Consider the following 18,569-nt stretch of genomic DNA (forward strand, 5'->3'; position numbering starts at 1 on the left):
AGCATTTTTCCCTGTCTGTCCCGGCAGGCTCACAATCTGTCTAATGTACCTGTGGCAATGGGGGGATTAAGTGACTTGCCCAGGGTCACAAGGAGCAGCGTGGATTTGAACCCGCAACCTCAGGGTGGTGAGGCTGTAGCTTTGACCACTCTAGAAATCAAAACGCAGTAAAAGTGAACCAACTATAGAACAATCAAGCCTTTGTGACATCACTGATGAGGTTGGCTTTTAGGCATTGGTGGAATGAGGTGGGCTCATAACCTATCTACCCTGGGGCAATGGGGGGGGGGATTAAGTGACCTGCCCAGGGTCACAAGAAGCAGCATGGGTTTGAACCCACAACCTCAAGGTGCTGAGGTTGTAGCTTTAACCATTGCAACACACTCTATTGTGGGAGGTCGTTGTGGACAAAAAGTTGAAGTTTTCCTCCCAGTACATCATGCTGCTGAAAACGTAAACAGGTGTTAGGGATTATTCAGAAATGAAAGAACAGCTCCAGTTTCCTCCTCCCAGAAAGGACATAGCAAAACTAAAAAGTGGATGACAAAATTCATAAAGAGGATAGGACACCTCTCTTATAGAGAAAAAGTTAAACAGGTTAGGGATCTTCAGTACAGAGGAAAAAAAAATGACATTGCGAAGGGACATGATAAAAGATTTTGAAATCAGGGGTGGGGTGGAATGGTTAAATAGGAAACGGTTCTCAAGCCTTTGAAACCACACCAAAACAAGAGGGGACTCTATGAAACTGGTAATGACCAAAAGTTTTCTTTACATAAATCCTAATTCAGCTGTGGAATCTATTGCTGGAGGGTGTGGTCAAGACAACGGACATGACAGGATTCAAAAGAGGTGTGGACAAGTTCCTGGAGGAAAAGGCCGTGAAAAATTAGTTTGTCAGTTAGACTTGGGAAAGCCATTGTTCATTCCTAGAAATAAACCATGGGAACATAAGAATTGCCATACTGGGATAGAACGAAGGTCCATCAAGCCCAGTATCCTGTTTCAAACAGTGACCAACCCAGGTCCCTAGCTAGATCCCAAGTAGTAAAACAGATTTTATGCTGCTTATCCTAGGAATAAGCAATGGATTTCCCCAAGCCATCTCAATAATGGCCTATGGACTTCTCTTTTAGGAAATTAGCCAAGCCTTTTTTAAACCCCGCTAAGCTAACTGACTTTACCACATTTTTTTGGCAACAAACTCCAGAGTTTATATATACTCTGTGTGAAGAAATATTTTCTCTGGTTTGTTTTAAATAGACTACTTAGTAACTTCATTGCATGCCCCTTAGTCCTAGTATTTTTGGAAAGAGTGAGCAAGTGATTCACATCTACCCATTCCACTCCACTCATTATTTTATAGATCTCCATCATATCACCTCTGAGAGCTGTCTCTTCTCCAAGCTGAAGAGCCGTAGCTGCTTTAGCCTTTCCTCGTAGGGAAGTTGTCCCATCCTAATATATCTTGTTTGAGATACGGCAAGCAGAACTGCACACAGTATTCAAGTTGCGGCCATGCCATAGAGCGATACAAGGACATTATAACCTTTTCATCTTTGTTTTCCATTCCTTTCCTGATAATTCCTAACATCCTATTTCCTTTCTTAGCCACTGTTGCACATTGAGCTAAGGATTTCAACATATCCTCAACAATGACACCTAGATCTTTTTTCTGGGCAGTGACTCCTAAGATGGAACCCAGATTAGCCTCTGTTGGAGACACGGACCCTGGTCTGACAAAGCTTGCTTTTTTTTTTTTTCTCTGTCTCTGAAAAATTCACTTTCTCTCATTCTCTCTCTATTTAATTAACTCAGTCAATAAAGTCCATTGTTTATTTGATAACCAACTTTTATGTAGCCTGCTGAAGGGTTAGAATTTGAAAATAAAACCTATAACCCAATGTTTTGCAACATATAGATATAGGTTATGGGGTTTATTTTTGTTGAGTTTTCCTTCAGGTCGATCATTACGTATTGGGTTTTGCCGCTGTAGTTGGGTTGCTCAGCTAGTAAATGACTCTTATGAAGTTGTCTTCGAATGGACCTTGTACAGAGCAAACTCTCTTGCGTGCTTGGGTTCCTCTTATTTCAGGCGGTAGATAAGAGAGTTTAACAAATGTTTTAAGCAAAGTCGCCTTTATCTGTTATTCTTTCACATAGCTTATATGACAGATGGAGAGAGAGGAGAGAGCAAATCATGAAAACGACAACCTTCGTCACATGCTCCACCCCATTTCGGTTTCTTCTTGCTTCACCTAGGTCAGGGGTGTCAAAGTCCCTCCTCGAGGGCCGCAATCCAGTCAGGTTTTCAGGATTTCACCAATGAATATGCATGAGATCTATTAGCATACAATGAAAGCAGTGCATGCAAATAGATCTCATGCATATTCATTGGGGGAATCCTGAAAACCCGACTGGATTGCGGCCCTCGAGGGGGGACTTTGACACCCCTGACCTAGGTGAAATATATATACAGTACTGAATATTTTTTTTAAAAGGGCTTATTATACCTGAATGGAGATGGAAGATGTTTGAATGCCCTGAATCTGGAGAGGCTGCTTCATCAGAGGAGCAAAAACCCTCCATTGTGAAGCCTGGGATCTCTCCCACCCACACTCTTCTGCAGTGTGCACTGGAAACCACAAACTTTGCAAAATACGAGCTATCAGGCTGATATATGGATTGAAGAAGGGAGACAGGATTTCACCATATATGTTGAAGTTACATTGGCTGCCTGTGGAAGCGAGAATTCATTTTAAATTATTTTGTCCAGGGACTTACACCTGAGTATATGCCTCCATTGTTAAACTATGCAAAAATAAAAAAAGAAATGGAGTATTTAATTTGAGACAAGATCTGTTCTTCCCTTTTCCTGATATCAAGGGTATAAGATCAATTAGAATGTTTAATTCAACATGGATTTATCAAGCTGCTAACGTTGGAAACTTTTACCAGGTCAGATTAGTCAGCAGTGCAATTACAAGATTATGTTCTTTAAAAGCTTTACATTTCAATATAAAGTTTTTATTTGTATTTTTCAGATTATTATGTGAACCGCTGTGAACTTCTGAGAAGTATTGGTAGAATACAAATTAAGATTGTATTTTTTTTTTTTGAGGGGGGGGGGGTTAATCGCAGAGCTAAGGTCTCTTTGTCCCCTCGTCAGCGTGTCCATCTCCTGTTTGTGAAGAAAACGGAGTAATTTAACATACAGTATTCCTATTGTCTTCTTCTTTCCTTAGGTTGACATAAGGTTCTTCAAGCTATAAGAACACTCTAAAAAATAAATAAATAAATAAGAGGGTCCCCAGGGTTTCCTAAATTCGGGTGAGACAATGCAGACGCGACTGCTAACCAGGGCTCCTTTTACGAAGGCGCGCTGGGGCCTTAGCAGTGCGGAATAGCGCACCCGCGCGCTAGCTGCTACCGCCGCCTCTTGAGCAGGCGGTAGTTTTGGGGCTAGTGCGCGCTATAGCTCACTTTCGTAAAAGAAGCTCTTGGGGGTCCTTTTACAAAGGGGCGTTAGCGGTTTAACGCCCGGAATACCGCGTGTTAAACCGCCTGCCGCGCCAGTACCTAACGCCTCCGTTGACAAGGCGTTAGGATTTTAGGCCGCCGCGGGGATTAGCGCATGATGAATTGTCCGACGCGCTAACCCCCGTAGCGCACCTTGATAAAAGGAGCCCTTAGTCTTCAAACTTGGAATCTTTTTTTTTTTTTTTAAATTCAGTCCAGTGCCGATACGTTAATTTCCCGAGATACTAAAAACGATGTAAGCCCTCGGCAAGTCGATGCTTTTTTTTTTTTTTTTTTTTGTCATAATTGGTATTTGAGGGCTTCTTATTCCTTTGTATTGACTGCCAACTGGGGCCAGGCCTGAGCTAGTATTTCTGCATTGTGCATGTTTCTTTAAGATAGAGGGTCGGTCAAGGACTGCATTAAGCCTTAGTAGGTTTGTGAAGCAGTTTCGGTTTTGGGCAATGGAGAGCCGCATTTTATGCTAGGGAAAACCTCCCCTTCCTTTAAACAACAAGGTAGGTTTTGGATGACCCGGGAACTCTTTCGCCAGCAGCTATTGGCCGGAGCGCACAGTTTTGTTGTGAACGCGGTAGCATTTGGGAATAGGGGATGGAGGGGAGGGGGAACGGTGGGTGGGTATGATGGAAGGTTGTTGGTAGATATATTAATGTTATTTTAAGTCTCTTTTCTTATTGTCAGGAGGCACCTAAAAAAACATATCTGTTCCTGAAGTACTTCAATCTTTCCCACAATAACCAATCTCTAGAGCTGTTAAGACACCAGTTCTTCACTTTGTTAGTTCTATTCAATTTGTAGCATTTTTAATCGTTGTAAACCGCAGAGAACTTCACGGTCCTGCGGTAAATAAACTGTTATTATTATTGTCTTTTATTGTGAATTTTAACAAACAGATTGAAACATAAAAGAAATATACATCTTCTGGTAAAGTTAATTTAGTGTATATTGTATTAGTATTTGATTATTGATTTTCCTTTTATGTACATTTGTATTAATTATGTTGGCATAATATGCTTTGTAAGATTTATTATAGGTATCTTTTTTAATATTATTATTATAATTCTGAAAAAACTTTTGAACATAAAGCAGTTTGGTTTCAAATCTGGTTTGGTGCATGTGCTTTTATTTCCAGCTAGTTAGAGAGGAATGAGCCAGTCATAGTTTCAGGACATCATTCTGAACTGGCACTAACTAAATTATACAAACTGAACACCAGCTTCTTCAGTTAATACTTGCAATAAATTTAAATTGCTAAATTACTTGTATATTCTAAGATAAAATATGTATGGATACATATTTTATCTAAGAATATACAAGTAATTTAGTAATTTAAATCTATTGCAAGTATTAACTGAAGAAGCTGGTATTCAATTTGTATAAATTTTAAAGCAGTACTGGCAATTTAGAAATTTATACTCCTTTATATTTATATTTTTACTAACTAAATTATAACATACTGCTGATTTTGCAGCATCGGCGGCTACGCTTTAGGAACCGATGTCAAAAGGACAGAAAACTTCTGCCAGGCTCGCATTCATCGTTCAGTTTCATATGCCAAGAGCTGCATCCACCTGACTCATGGGAGCTAACTTTTCCAGAATTCTTGGGGGGTGCTAAACCCAACAGAAATTACATCTCCCTGGACGCAGTCAAGGAGTTTGGTTGATATTCGGAGGAATCAAGCACCCACAGAGCTGGCTCCAATAATCTGACTCACGGAAAGCCCAATATCCTTTTGGTTATTATTATTATTTAATCAAGTTTGATTTTCGACTTCTTCCACCTTAGTCATCAAAGCAGTTTACTCAAAAAAAAACAAACCCAAAACCCATAGATAATCGGGGAACACCACAATGCAGCGCCATAAAAAGACATGTATATTTATTTGTTCCTGTACACAAGATTCACACGTTAAGTCCCTGAAATGGCACTGTGAGAATATTGCATTCTCTCCCACTTCTGCTATGTTACTATTTGCTTAATTTAATTACTGTTCTATATTTTAATTACCTTATCTAACTACTGTTAACCGAGTTGAGCTTTCTTGGATTGAAGACTCAGTATCCAAAACTAAGCATTAGATTAGATTAGATTATTTGTTGCATATTTTACAGAAGCAGAATATTTATATTATTATTATTAATATTTTAGTAACACAAAACAGCAAAGTATCAATTCCACACACAGGGCAATTCACTTTCTCTTTCACGTTATAAATGTGCCGTTTTCTAGAGAATTTCCCCTTTCTCAGTCTCTGCATTGTAAATTTAATTTTTGTATTTTAAGTTTTTGGTTGTTTCATTTTCCAAACCGATGAAGTGAAGGCGCAACTGTTGAAAAAAGAGAGAAAAAAAAAGCCCTAGTGGAACTGAGAGCAAGGGCAAAGTTCCCGGCATTTCTGTCAGCCCAAATAGCTTTCAAGAAAGAATGGTGGGCAAATATCTGTTCCACGTATAAATATGAGAGAATGAATGCGGAGTGTTTGGGGGTCTAGTATGACATTCAATGAGGTGTGGAGCCCACTGACACATCCAGGGGGGGAGGGGAGGGTATTTGGGTTTGCTAAAGGTATTTATCCATAATATTGTAATAATATATGCATGTGCAGTGTAATAGTTATATGAGGAAGGGAGGGAGAAAAGGATTGGTAATATATTAATTTTGTGTATTTTACATTACATTAGGGATTTCTATTCCACCTGTGCCTTGCGGTTCTAGGCGGATTTTAAGTGCGTTATGTATAATACTCATGTTTAATATAGTTGTATTGCACTGTCAAAATTTGAAATTCAAGAAAGAATTTTTAAAAAAAGAAAGAATTTTCTTAAGCAAACCAAAGGTGTTTCTACGTTTGCCATCGGTCAACTGAAAGTTTTTCTTAATTTTTTTCCTTCCTTCCCCTTTAATTTTTTTTTTACTTGTGTTTGTTCGTTTATTTTGAAAAGCCAACGTACAAACCGATCTTCTCGGCCTACAGAATGGCCTCTCCATCTCTCCCCTAAAGACCCTGCGGGCTCCCCCTACTTCTGGAAAATGATAGATACCTTTCTAAGACAAGTCTTCCCTACACTTGAGGTCAATCTTGTCGTCTAAATTAGACGTGGGGGGGGGAGGACACAGCTAATAAATGGATGTGCGCATAAATATCTAAACGCAGTGTAGCTTCTTGTCTATTGAGAGCAACAAGCTGCACCTGGAGAATTATTTGGTTTTTATTTAGCAGGGTTTAAAAAAAAAAAAAAAACCTTTGCTTTCTAAATGTGCCTGAACTGTTCCGGATGAATAAACATTAGGATGCTTGGGATTCTTTAACATGTTTTATTCATTACCATGTTCCAAATCTGAGTGACTGAGAAAATCCGATTACCTATTTCTAAGACTCGATCAACTTTATGCTTAGCAGGTGCTTCGCGTGATCTATAAGTCGAGGGGGGGGAGCAACCGTCTCCTTGTCCGCCTCTGTCAATAAACTTTTAATGGAATATAAGAAAAAGAAAAAAGTTAAGATCACAGGAATAACTGACAAATGAAAAACCTAGGGAGACCCGCTCCTATAATTACAATCCTGCCTTTTACAGGCGGTATAAGCAATTACTGGAAGATGGAAAACAACCTTTTGAGCGTGTAACTTGAGATATGTAGACATCCCACTTGGATAACTTAATTCAACCCGTCCTTTTGCATTTGAAAGAGGCTTTAGTTCCAGAGACGACCTGCGGATACGCTGAATTTCTACCTCTGGGCCAGGGAACAATACAAGAATCTGTTCCCCTAGCTGCATTTACTAATAAAATGAGAAGGAGAGAGATCAGCTTCCTTCTCACGGAACCGATTTTCCCTAATCGATCTTTCCCGGGAGACGAGGAACGCGCTGTTGACTTTTCTACCCGGGTTCTTCTGCGCGCACAAACAATTCGCAAGTACTCGCTATAAGAACACCCAAGATTAATGGGTCTCAAATGTGGCTCAGTGCCATCACCTTATGCCTAAAAATATCGTTCGTTTCTTGCTGTTAGAACAGTTTACTGTCAGCCAATTGACTAAAAATTCCCTTCCAAATTTCATATGTATTTTTACCATACGTTAATGATTTGTTTGAACCCATGTATTAATTCATGTGATATCTTCACTTATGTGAAAATTATTTTGCAGGTCAAAAATGCATCTTTCTGTACACGACTTCTATGCCGTCATTAAAAAAATGTATTAAAATTAACCATTATATTAATGCAGAATTAGCTTTGATTTCTATTAAACTTTTCTCGCTATACATGTGGGGGATGGGGGGGGCAGGTTCTTAGTGAATAAAAGATGTTTCATCAGTTTCGGAAAAATGGCAGGTTTGCATTTGTTCGGGGAGGAGGGGGGGGGGTAGCTATAGGAGCGTGCATCGGTTATTTCTTCCCAAAAATCTGCACTGCTGTGTGCTGGGGGGGGGGGGGGGAGCCGTGTGCTGTGTCTAGGAGTTTGTTCTGGAAGGTCTGTTAAAGTCATTAGGAGTTTGGCACCGGGGCACAAGCAAAGGCAACATAGGCCCCACTCACTTTTCTAAATAAACATTAGTCTTAAAAAGTTTGCACTATTGACCCCCTGCAGATCTGATTACTTGTAATTATCTGAACCATATTTTAAGACCTGCGAACTATTTGTGTCCAGGGGGAGGACCGAAGCGCGATATTTCGTTTCTCTGTACATATTTCAAGACAGCAAAAGCCAAAAAAACAAGGCAAACACCCACGATAAAAAGAGAGGGAATATCCTTCCAGGAAAGATATCACGGAACGACTAATTATCACATATGTTCTATGTTTCAATAGATGATTGTATTTAATAAACTCGCTTTTATCTTCAGGTTGGGGTGGACAGTCCTCCCTCCCCACTTTTTTTCCTTGCCATATTTCGGATAGCGCATTTCAGGGGTGCAGGATTTTTTTTTTTTTTTTTTTTTAAATAACTGGCCTGGATGGGATGGGTGGAGGGGGTGTTGGGAGGTACTTTATCGTGTTTGTATTGTGATGATAACTGATTGCTGATTTCTTTGAATTTATATATCTACAATGTATTAACTGAGTTGAGATGATATTCTTGGTAAGATTTTTGTTAGGTATATTTTATTTTTAAAACTCAATAAAAATTATTGAACATTAAATAACCGGCCTGGAGTCTAGCTGTGTCCCCCATGCGAGTGCAGAAAGCAAAGCAGTCTGTGTCTTGTAAACTGAAAGATTGCTTTGCCCCATCAGATGTTGTGAATCCCCCATAGCACAGAAAACGATTTTCCAACGACTATTGCTTTTGCAGCCAGGACCGGGATTCATGATCATGACCAGGGGAATCTTCCATTCAGGAGGGGAGAAAGGGGAGGGGAGTGGGGGGTTTTGCAATGGGTCTTTTGGAAAATATTTTGAAGGAATGATAAAAATATGTATGAAACTATAATAATTGTGAATCTAGTTGAAATGAAAATCTATGTGTATTATATTTTATTTTATTTCATTCAATAAAATGTTATAAATTAAACATCTCTTAACATTATAATATACAAACATTTTAATCCCACCCTGTGTCCCGATAGACAGATTTGCTACCTGTGAGGGCCTCACCTATTCTAGATCTGGGACCTTCTTATACATCTTACAGACCATGGGCTCCTTTTATCAAGCTGTGGTAGGCGGTTAATGCGCGGAATACCGCGCGTTCAACCGCCTGCCACGCTAGTCGCTAACACCTCCATTGACGAGGCCTTAGTTTTTTGGCGTGCCGCGGGGGTTAGCGCGTGATGAAATGTCCGACGCGCTAACCCCCCCCCCCCCCGTAGCGCACCTTGATAAAAGGAGCCCCATGTATCCCAACGTGGACGGCTACTGAATACAGAATTTGCCGTCTACTTCGCAGATCTCGGCGTAAGCTACGAGTAATTATGTTATTACATAGAAGGGGGATGCTGAAAAGTTCTCAGCCCAACCAACCGGCTTCACAAATTCTGGGTTATTTTGCCTGAAAGGAGTGTTATCTTATTTCGTTGCGCCAATTCGCAGAATCAAAATTCTTTGGGTTGGCTCCGTTTATTTTTACATTGTTGCAGATCATTGATTGAACCATATCCACCTCATACTTTTGGCTTGGGCTGAGAACTTTTCAACACCCCCCCCCCCCATCTACGTATCTGACATCCTAGGTAGGTGTTACGAATTAATTTTCATCAGCAGCTTTGGGGATGCCTTTGATCCGTAGAGTTTGTGTAGATCGACTTTTTCGCGGAAATGCGGTCATAACGCCAATCCCTCCGCTGCTTCGTACCTAGCACGGTTTCTAGCAAAATGTTTTGGCGTTTATGGACCAGAGGTTGGGCTCGACTGGTTGCAAAATGAACATTCATTGCCCCCACGCTGCAGGAACAACCTTTCCCTAGCGCCGTGTGACTTGCAGCCGGGACGAGGTATCATTAGGGTAATTGGAAAGGTCACATGTTAAATCCTCTCTCTTGTTCGCGCTAATATACGGGTCCCTCTGCTGCGCATCGCCTGATTTCTCTTAAAGCAACCCATTGTCATTAGGTTCACTCCAGGAGCAAATGATCCGATGGGTTTCCACGGCAACTATAATGACATTAAAAACGGAGCCATCCCAAGAGGCAAAAAAAAAACAACCCAACGACTGCAGGCACTAAGGCTGCGATTTCAGCTCCTACAGGGCGAAAAGCATCAAAATTGTTTCGCAAATTAGTGTTGATGAAAAGCTAGTCACAGGGCTCAATCGCAGTCTGAACTTTTCTCTCTGGGTGGCCAATATTGGAGATACTATTTGGATGCTCCATAATTAGGAAATAAAGAAATCAGCAAAGCGTTAAATTGGTCGCACATTATTTTCTCAGCCAATTTTCTAACCTACTTAACATCTGCCCGAGCAGGATACGAGTATAGGCTCGAGTTTACAAAATAAAGGTTTTCTGAATTGTGTTTGAGTAGGACTGGGGGGGGGGGGGGACACACACGTCCAATTCGAGCCAGGCCGTCAGTGGCTAATATAGTCCCTATTTACCTTTCTAAAATCAAAAATGTTCAAGCAAGGAGACTTGGTAGCAGTTGAGGGTTAAGGGCCTGGATTCGTCACCTACTGGCAGCAAATGCATTCGGGAACCTTGTCTCCTAATAGTTAGACAAAGCAATTGGTAGGGAGGCTTATAGACATGATGATTTTAAAGTAATGCCTGAAACATCGGCCGAACCACTGGGAAACCTTGGGGAGGGGGGAGAAAGAAAGAAAGAGAGACTGGGAGAGAGATAAAGAAAGAGAGACAGAGAAAGAGAGAGGGGGGAAGAAAGAGACAGACAGAGAAAGAGAGAGATGGAGAGGCAGAGAAAGAAAGAGAGAGAGAGAAAGGGAAAGAAAGAAAGACAGACAGAAAGAGAGACAGAGAGAGAGAGAGAAAGACAGTGAGAGAGAGAGAGAGAAAAAGAAAGAGAGACAGACAGAGAAAGAGAGAGAGAGAGAGATGGGAGAAAGAGAGAGAGAGAGAAAGACAGACAGAGACAGGCAGACAGAAAGAGAGAGAGACAGACAGAGAGAGAAAGACAGTGAGAGAGAGAAAGAGAGAAAGAAAGAAAGAAAGACAGACAGAGAAAGAGAGAGAGATGGAGAGGCAGAGAAAGAAAGAAAGAGAGAGGGAAAGACACATACAGACAGACAGAAAGAGAGAGAGACTGAGAGAGAGAGAAAGATAGTGAGAGAGAGAGAGAGAAAGAGACAGACAGAGACAAAGAGAGAGACGGAGAGAGAAAGAAAGACAGTGAGAGAGACACAGAGAGAGAAAGAGAAAGACAGAGACAAAGAGAGAGACAGAGAGAGAAAGAAAGACAGTGAGAGAGACACAGAGAGAGAGAGGGAGAGAGAGACTCTTCTGATACCAAAGAACCACCTTCTCAGTACAGAGAACTGCATCATGCTACAACTCGTTTGGCATCGGAATTGTGAGGGAGTTATTCTGGTTTGTACGCTTTACTGAGCAGAATACAAGGATTACTGTATGTCACGATTTATTGGCAAATTGCTCGAGATCCTAAAAGACTAAAGAAATTAAACTCAATTATCTAGGGCTTTGAAAGTGTGTTTAATAGATTGTTTCTGTGATGGGGGTAAACAGTTATGACATAAGTTCTCTTTTCTGATTCTAAAAATGCCTAAGAGTGCGGTCAAAGCCTGTTTATGATTCTAGGGTACACAACGCGTTCCTCTGAACGTGATCTCGAAGGGTATAAAACCGCTTCAATAAAAGCGGCCCAAAGCAGAGGCCATGGGTTAATAATAACAGTCTTAATTTATAGCCTAATTCCAACTTGCTCTTGAGGTCGTTTGGGGCATCTGTATTTGGCATTTGTCAGAGCAATTTGCAACGTTGAAGCACAAAGATCTTACAACTTAAAATCCCTTTGGTTTGATGCGTAGGATCGCCCAAAGATAAATAAGTAATAACATATTCTAAGAACTCTGGCGGCAGTTTTTCAATGCTCTAGACCAGTGTTCTTCAACCGCCGGTCCACGGTGCGATCGATGCGGTGTTATCTTCGAGCCAGCTCCCTCTTCCTAACTGATCCAGTGCACAAAGCCACGGGCAGTGGCTCCTACGGGCGTCCTGCGCCTGAACCGGAAGCCTTCTCTCTGACGTCGCAACGTCAGAAGGAAGGCTTCCAGATGAGGCACGAGACGTGCAAGGTGCAATTAGTACTATTATGGAGGCGGGGGCGGGGTGGAGATTGGGTAGAGATGGGCGGGGTCTGGCCCACGACTTAGCCCCGTGGTTCTTCAACCGCCGGTCCACGGACCATTGCCAGTCCACAGAATAATTATTTTATTTCTGCCGGTCCATAGGTGTAAAAAGGTTGAAAAACACTGCTCTAGACGTCTAAAACTTGGGGCTCCTTTTACTAAGGTGCGCTAGCGTCTCTAGTGCACGCTACATTACCGCACGTGCTAACCCTGCGCTAGGCGCCAAAAACCAACGCCTGCTCAATGGTGGCATTAGCATTTGGCGTGTGCTAAAACCGCTAGCGCAGCGTACTAAGAGGTGCCCTAAGTCTCGAGGCGCATGCTCGGTGCGAAACTAAGCCAGATCTTACCTCCCTACTACATAGACTCAAACCATAAATGCCAAAATCTGTCCTATACTTCGAATGGATTGTAATTCTGGCTGCTTAACATATAGGGTTCAAGTTTCAAGTTTATTAAGATTTTGATTTACACGCAATATCAAATATTTTCAATGCGTATTACAAAAATTTAAATTTGGGGAAATAAATTATTTAAACAATAGACATAAAGACATATCCACAGACAATAAAAATACATAAGGATTACTAAGATAAAATTACATTTGTTTAAAAAAAAAAAACATTTTTAGGGAAGAACAACATCAGGAAAGGTATGGATAGGGGAAGAAAAGGGAAAAAAAGAAAAGATTATCTAATTTAAGAATCAAATGCATCTCTATAAAGGTAACTTTTTAAGTTCTTTTTAAATTTTTCTAGAGAGATTTCAGCGCGTAGAAAGATAGGAAGTTTGTTCCAGAGCTGAGGTCCAAAAATATAAAAAGTTGTATTTCTTCTAGTGCCTATTATTTTTAGCATTGGAATGGTTATTAAATTTTGTATTCTCCTCTCCAGACAGCTTATACGAATTATCCCTCTGCTGTTGTTCTTCCCTTTAATCTGCTGTTCTGGATATCTTATATGGGAATTTGCATCCTTGTTGCCCATCGTTTGCCCTGTTACTGTGCCCAGTACCCAAAACATGTACATAGGGATCCTTTTGTTCAGTTGCTCTGTTTATCTGCTGTATATGACGTTTGTCATCTTGTTGCTAAAACTTCTTCTGTGTGTGTAAACTTGTAACCCGTTCTGGGCTCTTCTGAGACGGGCTAGAAATTCGACTAAATAAATAACAGGTTTAACTGCGTTTCGGGATTTTTGTGCAAAGAAACGTGCAGATGGCAAACGTTTATTTAAGCATTTAACAATAAACACTGAATTGCACCAATGCTATTATCCATGTATCAGTCTCGAGTAAAGCCCAGCATGGATTTCTTGTGCCAAAATTGTACTGCTTCAACAGTTTGTCATCCAGGAAGATGTTTTGACATTTAAAAATCGACAGAACCGATATTTAAGACTCTATTAGCAAAAAAAGGAAAAATAATATACCAAACTTCCAGTATTTTTAAGACCTTAAACATACAGCGTGCAAAAAACCCCACGTGTATGTCCCTTTAAGAATATAGTCCCTGGGGTTTGAAAGTGCTGAGCGCTGCTGCACAGGACCGGATCGCCATCCTTTTCAGTTTCAAAGGCATACATGTGAAGTGCTATAACAATTTTAAATTGATACGAGGAGCTCCAAGTGATATAAAATTACAGTAGCTCTTTATACTGCCTGCCAGAGCTTCACTTTAGAAGAGCCTGAAGATGAATCTGAATTTGAGGTTCGTGGCTTTGCGTCAAGAAACCAAATCAGATGAAGCTCGATTGTAACAAAATCGTGCTCTCAGGATATAAATAATATTTATTTGTATATTTATTTATTGAGAGATTCAGCTAGAGATTTGTGTCATGAAATCAAAACTGATGAATCTCGATTGTTACAAAATCGTGTTTTCAGTAAATAAATATATTTATTTATTTACCCCATCCCTTTTTTTTTTTTTTTTTTTTTTTACAAAACTGTAGCGCGGTTCTTAGCGCCGGCCACGGCGGTAACAGCGCTGATGCTCATCTCCCTCCTTTTACAAAAGTGTCGTGCAGTTTTTAGCACCAGTAACAGCTCCGACACTCATTGAATTCCTATGAATGTCAGAGCTGTTCCCGCCGCGGCTGGCGCTAAAGACCGTGCTATAGTTTTGTAAAAGGGGGAGGGGATAGGAATTCTATGAGCATCGGCGCTGTTACCGCTATGCTGCGCTACTGTTTTGTAAAAGGTGGTGGGAGGGGGGGGGTTTATGGAGAGCACGATTTTGTAATAATCAAGCTTCATCTATTTTGGTTTCTTGACACACATCTCTATCTGCGCAAAGCCACGAACCTCAAATTCAGATTCATCTTCAGGCTCTGGCAGGCACTATAAAGAGCTACTGTAATTGTATCTCTCTCCTGCCATCTCTACTACTGAGGTTGAGAATCTGGTACCTGACGTCATTCCACATATGGGAGAATATTTCCAGAGGTCAGCTACTTACTCTTTCCAAGCAGCATGAGATTTATCTTCCTATCTTTTGCTTTCTCTTATATGGCAACTTTAAACGCTCTCGAGGGAGGTGGTGGAGAAGAAAACGGTGACAGAATTCAAACAAGGGTGGGATGAACCCAGAGGATCTCTAATCTGAAAATAATGGGTATACATTGAAGGAAATAAGGCCAGTATTGGGCAGGCTTGCATGGTCCGTGTCCCGTATATGGACATTCAGTTGAGGACGGGCTGGGGAGAGTTTCGATGGCTGGGATGGGCTGGAGTGAGCTTTGATGGCGACTCCAGTAGATGGATCCTAAGCGCACTACCGGGCAGGATTCTGGGTTTCTGGCCCAGAAATATCTAAGAAAAAGGACCATTTAAACTAAATTAATTTATGGAGCATGTATGGTTGGGCAGACTAGATGGACCATTCTGGTCTTTATCTGCCGTCATTTACTATGTTATTCTTTGCACCCATCTAGTTTTATTATTCTATAGTTGTGCCAAGCATTAAATGACCAGCTTTCTGAAGATGTAGACTGGGAAGAAACTTTTAACAGACAACCTTAGGATACTCAGAACTACTTCACTATCAGACAGGCATGGTACAAGAGGCTCTGATGAAACTCTGATATGTGGATAAATACATATTTTTGTAGTTACATGATTGGTTTGACTATGGTTTTTTGTAAGATCCTGGGGAACTGGGGAAATTGTCACTATGAGGTAATTCTGTAATTGGGCATCTACAATTAGACATCCAGAAGGCATCTGGTAAGAGTCAATTATATAAAACAAGGTAGACACCATCTTTCCTTCATAGCAGTGGTTCTCCACTCAGTCCTTGGGATACACCTAGCTAGTCAAGCTTATAGAATACCCATAGTGAATATGCCAGAGGATGTGATAAGAGCAGTTAATACAGCAAGTTTTAAAAAAAGGTTTGGCCAAGCTCCTGGAGGAGACAGACATGGGAGAAGCAACTGCTTGCCCTGGATCGGTGGCATGGAATGCTGCTACTATTTTGAATTCTAGAATATTGGTAATCTTTAGGATTCCAGAATCTTGCTATTCATTGGGATTCTGTATGGAATGCTGCTACTGTTTGGGTTTTTGCCAGGTACTTGTGACTTGGATTGACCTCCACGAAGACGGGATACTGGGCTAGAAGAACCACTGGTCTGACCCAGTAAGGCTGTTCTTATGCTCTTATATGAACCAATTATAGGACAGTCAAGCCATTGTGACATCACTGATGAGGTTGACTCTTAGGCATTGGTGGAATGAGGCATTATGACATCACAATATGAGCTTTGGAATGTTGCTACTATTTGGGATTTTGCCAGGCACTTGTGACTTGGATTCGTCTCCGTGAGCTAGATGGACCACTGGTCTGATCCACTAAGGCTATTGTTATGTTCTTAATATGGATGACTATGAAAATCATTGGCTTCCTATTGAGCAAAGAATTAAGTTCAAGATCTTCTTTCTCACATTCAAAGCCCTATGGTATGGTTTACCGGAGTTTCTCCATTGTTTAACAGTTCCACACATTGCCTCCCATTAGATGATCATCGATAAGTTATACTACCCCTGCAAAATGCTCGTCTTGAGTCAACACATCATTCTACATTATTCTTTCTTGCCCCAGCAGTTTGGAATTCTTTACCATTGTCCATCCACGGTGAAACTTTGTTGAAAAGATCCAAAATTGTTGTAAAAACATGACTATTTGGCCAGGCATTTTCTAACTGAAGGGAGGATTCTGAGGGCAGGATGCACAAAGCTCTGACACCATGGTAAAAAAAAAAAATATATAGCTGTGGGAACGTTGGGTTTGGTTTTAATTTTTTTGCTGCCGATGCTCAGCACAATAGTATGCAAATTATACGCATGCTATTCGTGTGGAGAATTGCTGGTGGAAGTGGGGGGAGGGTGGGTGGAGGAACTGTGCGTGGCGTTTGCTCAGAAAAGCAATAGCTAGGCACAGCTCCTCCCTCCTTTCAGGCTCAAGCCACTCTCCCTGTCCCAATCAACTGATCTGCAAGACTCCCCAAAGTCACCAGTGGCTTTGGGGCTTTCCCTGCCACTCGGTTGTTCGGGACTTCTTTTGCTGGTTCAGACACTTTTAGCTGAGCAGCAGGGGAGGCCCCAAAGCTGCCAGTTGGATGACCTTGGATAGTCCTGCTGACTAGCTGATCAGCTGGCAGGGAGAGCACCAGGAAAAGAATTCCCCCCCTCCCACTGATATCCCCTCACTCAGTCACTGCTACCCAGACAATTCCCACCCACCCCTCTATACCTTGTGAAGATCAGCAGGAGTGATGCCCACTTCCTCCTACCTCAGCTGTCATTGCCTGGATCCTCCCACATCCCAACCTCTCATACCTTCTAGTGAAGACTGACAGGAAGTATGAGCACTCCCTCCTGCCGGCAGGCCTGCCTCTTCAAAATGGCAGCCCTTTCCTTTCCCGGTGCATCTTGGGATGCCCTGGGAAGGGCCTAAGGCCCCTCCCAGGGAAAGCCACAAATCAGATGGGAAGGAAGGAGAGGGCGGTGTGGGGATTTTTGTGCTGTTTTCTAAGGGGCACAGCTGTTGTGCATGTGTTGTGTGCATTCACAACACATACACAGCAGCTACAGGCATATCTCGAGCTACCGGAAAATAGCGACCCTAAAAGGTGGGGGGGGGAGAGAATCCCTTTTGTGTATCACAAGGAGACCTCCTTTAAATACTAATGAGCGTCTTGTGATGCATTAGCATAGGGTTCTCTGTGGCTGCTACGAGGATCGGTAGCAGCCATAGAGAACCTTTCGAACATCTGCAGGAGGAAACCTTTTGTGCATCGGAGCACGAGGATTTCGAAGATTGAAACCAGCCCTGATATCCATTCTTTTTTGTTTGGTTTGTACTAAATGTTTGTCCAATTGAATCTACTTTAGGGTTACAATATGACTCCAGAAAAAGGAGACATCCGGGTTTTACTTCCATTGTCTCAATCCGTGTATGATTGCTTCTGTCTGATTTATTTGCAGTTGCAGTTAAAGTCAGTATAGGAAGTCCTCATTAAACAAATGAGATAAATTTGCATGCAAATCTATCCTATGCATATTCATTGAGGATATCCTGAAACCCTGACTGAGTAGGTGTTCCCAAGGACTGGGGGGCTTAATAGAATACTTGAGTAATTGCTTGAATACATACACGCATAAAAAAGTCAGACATGAACGAGATCAAGCCTTCTTATTAGTATCACATGTTCATGCATTTATATTCCGGATTTTGCATTAACATCCATGCGGTTTACATAAAAACAGTAAATAGGAAAGGAACGCCATTACGATTTAAAGAAAATGATTTTTTTAAAAAGGCAGACTGGATGGACCTTACAGGGTTTTATCTGCCGTCATCTACTATGTTACTTTTGTCAGCCATACCTGTCCGTGAGCACAGTCATAGAAAGCGAGATGATGGAAGGAAAGGAAAACACCCTCTTGGATCTGGAGGTGAGAGGATAGAGTCTAAGGCAGGGATGTCAAATTCGTTTCAATGTTGAGCTGTAGGAGGACAGAGAGTTATGTTTACTTGTTTGCTTTTTTTATGTAACATCTGTATGTTCCTTTATTCAAATAAAGTCACGTTTCTGGCTCTTTTTTTCTGTATCCAGTAAATTGGCTTTTTTTCCCCATTAGCACACTTTAGTGAAAGGACCCTTTAATGATTAGATCTGGGAGGTGGAGGAGTGAGAATAAGGGAAAGGAAGAGATCTGGGGGTGTGGGAGAGAGAAGATCACAGAGGAGAGAAATAGAT

The 18,569-nt window shown here is 41.4% G+C and overlaps 1 protein-coding gene across 6 annotated transcripts in view; it reads right to left on the bottom strand.

Moving 5' to 3' along the window:
* LOC117346051 (forkhead box protein D2-like) overlaps window positions 1–18,569 on the bottom strand; it is a 52,624-nt gene that overhangs the window by 9,864 nt on the left and 24,191 nt on the right. The window contains exon 2 of one of the 6 annotated variants that reach the window (XR_004536546.1): window positions 18,196–18,315. The exons of 1 other annotated variant lie outside the window; for it this stretch is intronic. The gene's annotated coding sequence lies outside the window, so the exon portion shown is untranslated. Of the gene's footprint in view, window positions 1–17,059; window positions 17,269–18,195; window positions 18,316–18,569 lie in introns of those variants that run through there. 4 more of the 6 variants (XR_004536549.1, XR_004536548.1, XR_004536547.1 and 1 more) reach the window with 4 other exon arrangements.

The sequence above is a fragment of the Geotrypetes seraphini genome, chromosome 12 (genome assembly GCF_902459505.1).
Source record: "Geotrypetes seraphini chromosome 12, aGeoSer1.1, whole genome shotgun sequence".
NCBI classification, from domain to species: Eukaryota; Metazoa; Chordata; class Amphibia; order Gymnophiona; family Dermophiidae; genus Geotrypetes; species Geotrypetes seraphini.